Genomic DNA, 9148 nt, shown 5'->3' with positions numbered 1-9148 from the left:
GACAGATGGAGGTCAAAGGGCTCTCCTCCCGATAAGCACGCGCAAGGGTCTGATCGCACGCCTCCCGTACTCAAATAGCTACCCTGCATGGCGCCTCCTAGCTAATAAAAAAAGGGGACGCGTGGCGGCACGCAAATGGTAAATATAACGCCCACGGTTTCAATAATACTTGTGTTTCCGATTGTAACATGACAGCACTTGTTCCAAAATGACTTTGTTTATTGTTAATGTGTGCGCCTTCGCAAATCGGACAACAAAATTACCACAGCATGTTGGTGCCATGTCATGACACCAAGCCAAGTTTCATGATTTTCATGCATGTTTCGGATTTACAGGAATTAAAAAACCAAGTTTCTCAATGTTTCCAGCCGAGCCATGACGCCCAGATGTTTGAATTTCATTCCCATTTCTGGCATGGGACCTAGAAATTTACCCGAGGATACACATGTGATTTTTCAACCAGCTTTGGTGCGCTGGAGCATGTGCTTGTATTTAAAATTTGAACCATGCACACAAAGGTGACATGTTCCCTCTCAGAACCACGAGCCTTCTTGAGAGAAGCTCCGGTTTGCAAGAAACTTATACCAAAACTTGTTCCTATTCTGCAATTTTTTTTACCACAGCATGGTAGTACCATGACATGACACCATGCCAAGTTTCATGATTTTCAGGCGTGTTTTGGATTTACAAGAATTTTAATACCAAGCTTCTCTATGTTCTTGGCCGAACCACGATGCCCAGATGTTTGAATTTCATTCCCATTTCTTGCATGGGACCTAGAAATTCACCCGAGGACACACATGTGATTTTTCAGTCAACTTTGGTGCAGAGGAGCATGTGCTTGTAGTTCAAATTTGAATTAAGCACATTAAATGACCAGGAATTCAATTAATGTATAAAAAAGGCCAAACGAACCCGGAATAATTCAAAAATTTAACAGGGCACTCATATAGTTCTATGTTGCCTCTGTAAAGGAAATCTGGGGGGAGGCAGCGTATATTGTTTCGCAAACAAAGGTATAAATAAAGAAATTAGCATACCTATTTAATTCTTGGGTTCTTATTATTTATGCCACTAGTTGTGTATCTTGCCATTAGAAGTTACAACTACTCAAAAAAAGCCATCGATCCGTGAGATGCCTGCTCAAAAATGCAATTAGATATCTAAAAAATGCCATTGTTAAGTTAGATGTTTGCTCAGAAATGCCATTAGACATTGTTATTTTCACATCAAACCCGTTTGACCATGTTACATGAAAAAAATAAGCCGATTCTCACAATGATAAGTTAATGTTGTCCAGCACAACACACCCCTCAAATAAAACTAAGCACCCTGGAATTCTTTGACAAAACTAAGCACCCTAAAATTCTTTGACAACTAAACTGCTGGCTATATGATGTTGGCCATATATTGTACGTATATAATGTCAAGAAACGAGTGGTAGTACTATACCAACCAAAAGATGAAATGTACGAAATATAACGAGAAGAAACATAACATAGTTCTGCTGGGGGCTCAGCACAACACACCCCTCAAATAAAACTAAGCACACCAGAAATTAAACTAAGCAACTAATCCGGTAGACACTGCATTAGAACCACCATGAGCAACGACACTGCCACCTTACTCGAAGTCCTCGTCCAAGTCCTCGACTTCGTCCTTGTCCCTCTTCCTCTTGGGCGATACTTCTTTGCTTGAACCTCACACTTGGCTCTTGCTCTTCATCCAACCCTTGTAGATATTGAAACAAAGGTAGCCATCCATTGCAGCGTAGTTGATGTGGTCTATATCTAGTACAGTCCACTGCCATGCACGATGAAACGTGTGCGGAGGTTTCTTCAGTTCACCGTACGAAGGATGAACCATGGCTCCTGCCAGGGTCAGCATTGAAGGCTGATCAAGGGAGGGCACCAGCCCTTCCTTCTGGAGGTCGAAGGGGTCGCCTACAACGAGGCCTATCCGACCAAGGACTTCCTTGTCGTTCCTAAAGTCTACAGTAACGAATTGGACTCGGCCGCCCTTGAGGATCTTCTTAAATTCCTCGCACTCAACGTCAGCATGGCATATGTGGTAGACCAAGCATAAGTCATGCATGCAAACCTGGATCACGGCGGGCTTCTTCTTCTCTGCCTCCTTCAGTTTCTTCTCGCTTCCCAGGAGTGTGGTGTACTCAACATCTAGCCCAGCAACCCACTCATCATTTGAATTTACGAACAAGGCATTCTTTCACCGTTGCGGAAGAACGGGTGTAGATGACGTCGAACTCATCGCCAGTGATGGTTCTAACCTTGTACTCATCACCGATCATGGAGATTTGGGACGCCATGGATTTGGGAGGAGGGTTAGGATTAGTGGAACTGCCGTAATGTGAAAGGACGGGACAACTAGGAGCGGTTTATCGATTGTAAAAATGTCGAGGGGGGGCGCGTGCGAATGGCAGGGTAGTGGCTTGCCTGGTGGATAAATGGATTCATGCACAGTACTATGGGGGCCCAATTAGATGTCATGTCTACTCGACGCCCAATTAAATGGATTTCGATGTCATGTCAAGCGTCGGGAAAATTACAGGTGATACGAAGCTTTCCATTCTCCCATGATACGGGCTTCCGGGAGCCCTTGGATCTGATATCGAACGGTTGCATGGCGTGATTCTATACCTATGGGTGAATATCCTATCATGGTCGCGCCTACCACGACCGTCGCCTCGCTCGGGCGGTCGCGCCCTTGGAGATTTAACACGGTGCGTTAGGCTATCTGATGTTGGCATGTCATACATAGTCATCACTTAGTCACTCATACAACAAGGTTAGCTATAAGGTTGGCTATAAGAGTATTTTTTGTTTACTTCTCTCTATCTCTTTGTTTGTAGTATTTATTGCATTTGCCAAGGAGTGACCTCTTCCAATGAAATGGTGCTTAGATGAGGTGCTATGGGCATTAAATGGCTTAGCAACTCAAGTCCCCAATGCATAGGTGCTTAGTTTTTTGTTGCTAAGTTTGCTTCATCTAGGTACACGCGCTTATCACCGTTTCTTCCTGGGGTCACCAAACTAGTCTCTATCTTCTTAATTAACTTGCCACATCGGACTTTATGCCTGTGTGGCAGGCTTAGCACCTGTAGGATCAAGTACAATAGTGGGCTATAAGCCCGCTTTACATGGCATTTTTGCATATGTGGGGGAAAGAGGCAAGGAAAAAGTGGAGGAGTGGGCTCTCAAGAAAGAGCCAGCCTCTACATGGTGGAGCATCAGGAGAGGCACCTATATGGAGGTGGTCAGGAATCGGGAGACTCAAGCCGGTTGTAGCGCCACAGTTAAAATGATAATGGCAAGTCAAATCACCGGGCCCCACCTGTCCAGCAGTAACTCACTGGCAAATCACACAACCCTACGTTTGTAGCAGCCTACTCCCTCATCTTCTCGCGTCTCTGTTGAACCGACTAGGCGGAACTGCCCCGCCTACCGCGCGGGAAAAGCCCCGCCCTCGACTTTTAAATAGTACAATATACTAATTTTGTATCCATGGATTGCGCCATGGAGCAAAGCCTCAAGAAAACGGCGGTACACATGTACGGAGTATACAACATGCCTGTCGCGTTCGCGTCGCACCCCAGATGGTCGGTTAGTCTGGCACGCCACTCTCCGAATGGAACGCGCATCATATTGCATTTGCACACACATGTGGGACCACAATTGAGAGCCGACCATAGGCACACTCCCCGGCCCCGCAAGTCGGGTGAGTTAATAGAAGTACATACGCTGGTACCTGGACGATCCCTGCAAGACACGGAATATCAGTTCATCCATGCATGTGACCAGACTCCAGCAGACACGCCTGGATTGGCTATCGTCTACATATCATGTAGGCTGTGTTGTACAGGGCTGTAGTTCTGGTGAAAAATCTAAAAAAAGGTTTCTTGTCATCTCGCAAAATTAGGTGTCATGTGCTTCGAATCACTGCGAGGGTTAAACAGCGACAACTGAGTTGGGCTAGTCATTGGGGGCACATGCACGAAGACTACTCGGCTGCCATCTAGGTCAAGCCGGCTATGTTAATTAGGACATCTATCGACGGACCCCTTTTCTACGAGTTTATCTTTAATTTGAGCTTTGATCCTTGTCTAGTTTGTCCGTCGGGATTCATCTTGTCTCCTTTGGGCAGTGAGGTTATGATTTCTTGTCATGTGGCATTTTTTCGTGTTATATGTTATAATCCGGTGCTTCAGATCAAAATGACGACAACTGCGCCTCCGGGGCACGTGCATGAAGACTTGTCGACAGTCATTGCCGAGCTCAAGACGGCTCCGGCCGGTAGACAAAAGAAAACTAGTACTCCACTTATAGGCAGGAGCCTCCGCGCTTGCTTGCTAGTGTTGTTCTCTTCACACTGTCTCGTCCTTTCCAGATCTAAACACGACAGCGGTGGCCACACACTCTCTCTCTACTCACCGCTGGTCACAGATCCAATCGGATCCTCTCCGCCGGGGAAGGTGAGAAGGTGCAACGTTCACGCGGTCGTCCTCGGCGAAGGCTCTTACCCACTGCCGGCGCGTCCCAATCAGCGTGCCTTGCCGTTCTCTCCCAAGCATCGTTGGCGAGGGAGGGCCTCCCACCCTTCTTCCTCGCTGCCGTAGTGTGGGCAGATCCGGCCTCCCGCCGCCCACCTAGCGACATCCCGGCGACCCTCAGGTATAACTTCCTTCGAAACCGGCCTTGCTCTACTTCCCGAGCTCCTGACGTCGCTGTATTTGTATCTTTTACTATTTCTCAGCCCCCCTCGTGTAGATTGGATCGATCGGCTGTTCGAAAACCACCTAATTTTTTACTGTTAAGAGGTAATTCTAGTTCATGCACTCGAATCTAGTAGTACTTGGTTCAAACAAGGAAGAAAGGAGGTGGGGGTGGGGGAAGATTTGTTACCTGAATCTAGGACTTGGTCGAAAGACGAAATAATGGGGGCGAAAAGTAGCAGAGACTGGCTATCCAACTGGTCTCTAGGTCTAGTAGGGAAATAAAGGGAACGCAGTACAAACTCAATATAAACCCGATCTATTGGTTGAAAAAGGAAAGAAAGTGGGGACTGGGGGACAAGTCAACAGAGTAAGTCTAGCACTAGATTTGCTAGCCTCACACAGTATAAGGTGGCTATATACCGAACAAAAATGGGACCAACCCAGATATCCTCTTCTGATGTTTGTTGCCCCGAGCCGCTCTTATGTAATGCCACTGGTAAAATGTAGCAGTCGCACTGTTAAAAGTAAGGACACGTTAAACCAATGTTGTTTTCAATGTAATGCCTCCAGTAATATGAATCAATGGCACTTTTTTTCATGTCCTGCTAAATTTCCCATTAAGATAAGTTGCTTCTTTTCGTTAGAGATGCAGCTGTCCTGGTCCGCCTACTCTCTAGGAGCTTCACGACCAACCTTGATGTTGCTCAATTTTATTGCAACTAATGAAGAAGAAGCTCTGCGGGTTTCGTTTTCTGATGGAAATGGAACCCGGGCTGGAGCCCTTTTCTTAAAAAAAGAAGAAGAAGCTACTATCTCATGGGACATTGCTTCATTTCAGGTGAACTGCCCCAAAAGGTCCCATGAATTGAATCATCCATGTTGGTGACTGGACTACAAAAAAAAGACACATCCGTGACATTTTGGGCCGAACGAAATTTTTTTCTGTCATACATATGACACTTCTATGACGATAATTGTGACAAAACCCGGTATCATCATAGATGTGGTGGGCTCCTACTTCTATGACAAAAATTCATGACAGAAAATCGGCTTTTTTGTCCTGGGCGGGCCGGAGACGCAGCTGCATGACATTCTTTGGGCCGTCCATGACGGAAAAAACCGTGGTAGAAGCGAGGGCGAGGAAAATTTCAGGGAGTTCCCGGTTACGGTGGGAGGTCAGGGGCCGAGCGATGCGCGTTTCTCTCATACACGTACCCGCGTGTGTGCGAGGCGTTGGCTCTAACTGAACCCGAGCGAGGCGTTGGGCTCTAACTGAACCCGAGCGATTGCACTGCAGGCTACGCGTAACTGAATCCGAGGGATCGATCGATGGCTCTTAACTGAACCCGATCGAGCGATTCCTTCGCTACTGCTGCTAACTGAAGCCGATCGATGCTGCCTCTGGGATGAACAGTGAGCGTTGCGGGGGGGGGGGGGGGGTTGGATGAATAGTGAGCGGTGGCGTTGCCTCTGGATGAACAGGACCCCGTGGTGTGGTGGAGGCCTGGATGAACAGTAGATGGTGAAGGGGTGCCCGTGGAGGGGTGGTTGAATAGGACCCCGTGGTGTGGAGGGCTGGATGAACAGTAGACGGTGGAGGGGTGCCCGTGGAGGGGTGGTTGAACAGTAGCCGGTGGAGTAGCGCGCGGTGGAGGCTGGATGAACAGGAGCCCGTGGAGGCTGGAGGAGGTCAACGGTAGCCCGTGGAGGCTGGAGGAGGTCGACGGTGGAGATGAACAGTATCCCGTGGAGTCCCGTTTTGCGGTACGCCACACCCCTCCCGATGAACAGGACCCCCGTTTCGACCGTAGGAGGTCCGTTTCGTCCATTTTGCGGTACGCCACACCCCTCCCGATCAACAGGACCCCCGTTTCGACCGTAGGAGGTCCGTTTCGTCCATTTTGCGGTACGCCACACCCCTCCCGATCAACAGGACCCCTGTTTCGACCGTAGGAGGTCTATTTCCTCCGTTTTGCGGTACGCCACACCCCTCCCGATCAACAAGACCCCGTTCCGAACGTAGGAGGTCCGTTTCCTCCATTGTTCGGTACGCCATGCCTCGTTTCCATCGCCTGTTCCGTCCAAGCCCTCCCGATGAACACGACCACGCATTTCGTTCCGACCCAGCCGGTTGGCTCCCACGCGTTCCGTTGCCTCCCGATGAACACGACGCATTCCGTTGCCTCCCCATGAACACGACGCATTCCGTTGCCTCCCCATGAACACGACCACGATGCTGTTTCTCCGTTCCGACCCAGCCATGTACACGAGCCCTGGCCGTACGTATGCGCGAGTAGGCGTTCGAGACCCCTCCCGTATGTACACATACGTGGCCGTAATTTCTTTCTTGCACCCTGGCCGTTGTACGTACGTGTACACTCTACGTGCGCGCCTCTACTACGACATGTACGCGCCTCTACTACGACACATGCGCGCCTCTACATCCACCAGTATATATGTACATACACGTTCGCGACCAGAATGACAACGCTACGTACGCTTTGACCAGGTGGGTCCCGACTGTCAGGCACTTCCTTGCCTGCGAAGATGTAGCTGGTGGGTCCCAGCAGTCAGGGGGCGAATCATTTTTTTGCCCGGACGCACTTCCTTGCGTGCGAAGATGTAGCTGGTGGGTCCCAGCAGTCAGGGGCAAACTTTTTTTCGCGAAATACGGTGGCCCGTCCGGTGGGTCCCCGCTGTCAGGTGGAGGAATAATTATTTTGCACGTAATAAGGAGGCACTTCCTTGCTGTGGCCGTGGACCCAGCTGTCAGCCTCTCCACGTACAGTCCACGTCCGATGGAAGCCGTTCCTTGACCACGTTGACCACGCCGCGCCGAGAGCACCATGGCGGTGGACGACGATGAGGCCTAGGAAGGGGACGACGCGGAGCCGGGGAAGACGCGGCAGTGGATGCCCACGTGTAGAGGAGTACGAGGGTTCACTGGTTCACTGCGGTGTGAGGCTGCCGTCGCCGCAGAATAACAGGGGGTGTGGGTGAGTAGAGGGATGGCAGGGCCAGCGGTGGGAGTAGTAGGGGGCGGTGAGGCCTCCGCCGCATCGCAGCCGGCCACGGGAGGCAGGAGCACGAGGCACGACCGACGCTGGTTTGGGCGGCTGGAGCAAGAAGACCAGAGGTTGAAGAAGCACTACGGCCGTTGGATGGACATCGTACAGTCACTGAAGCTAGAATTGTGCATATTGACTAAGTTGACAAAGCCCTCCGTCCCCGTCAACTTAGTAGGCCCACAAGTCAGCCTGCCACTATACTGGGTCCCAGCTAACAGGGGGAGTATTCATTTTTTTTGTGCATAATAAGGAGGCACTTCCTTGCGTGCGAAGATATAGCTGGTGGGTCCGAGGTGTCAGCGGCGGTAACGTTTTTTTCGCGAAATATAGAGGCCCTTTCGGTGGGTCCCTGATGTCAGGTGGAGGAATCATTATTTTGCGCATAATAAGGAGGCATTTCCTTGCGTGCGGCCGTGGACCCAGCTGTCGGCCTCTCCACGTACAGTCCACTTCAGATGCATGTCGGTCGTTGACCACGTTGACCAGGCCGCGCCGAGAGCACCAGGGCGGTGGACGACGGCGAGGCCTAGGAAGGGAACGACACGGAGGCAGGGAAGACTCGGCAGTTGTTTCCCACGCGGAGGGGAGTACGACTGTACGAGGGTTTACTGGTTCGTCTGCCGTCGCCGGAGAATAACATCAGGTGTGGGTGAGTAGAGGGATGGCTAGGCCAGCAATGGGAGTACGGTGGGGCAGTGAGGCCTGCGCGGCAGCAGAGCCGGCCGCGGGGAGGAGGGAGCAGGCAGTCCCGCCGACGCTTGTTTGAGCGGCTGGAGCAGGAAGAGTAGAGATTGAAGAAGCGCGACGGCCGTTGGATGGCCATCCAACAGTCACTGCTTGTGCGCCAACCTTTTTTTAGGAAAGCCTCAAATCTGTGGACAACACCATATAGCCCATCTGCCATTATTTCTAATAATTTACAGCCCATTTGCTAACTATTAAGGTTTTTATTGGAGCCCATATTCTTTTTGTTAGCATTACAGCCCATATTGTGGCCACGGTTAAAAAATTATACGAAATTTTGCATATTTCGGTGCAGTCCAAACTGTTTTTAATCCCGAAAATTTGACTCACATTCAAACTAATTTTAAAAATAAATGTATATCAATATAAAATCCAACAAATTCTCCACGCATAAAAATTAATGTAATTTAAAATCTCGAAATGAAAAAAAAGATATTTGAAACTAATTGCTGGTTTGATGTGTTTTAAAAATGTACGGCCCATATCTCATTACTAATGGGCCATTTTCTCGGCCAGCCGAATAAAAGCTCTCCTCGTCTTGAAAGATTTGCAGCCCAACAGGCCTGACAAAGCGACTTACTTGGCAAATCACAAAAAACTGGGC

This window comes from Aegilops tauschii, chromosome 5, assembly GCF_002575655.3.
Source record: "Aegilops tauschii subsp. strangulata cultivar AL8/78 chromosome 5, Aet v6.0, whole genome shotgun sequence".
NCBI lineage: Eukaryota > Viridiplantae > Streptophyta > Magnoliopsida > Poales > Poaceae > Aegilops > Aegilops tauschii.
This window is presented reverse-complemented; position numbering follows the sequence as displayed.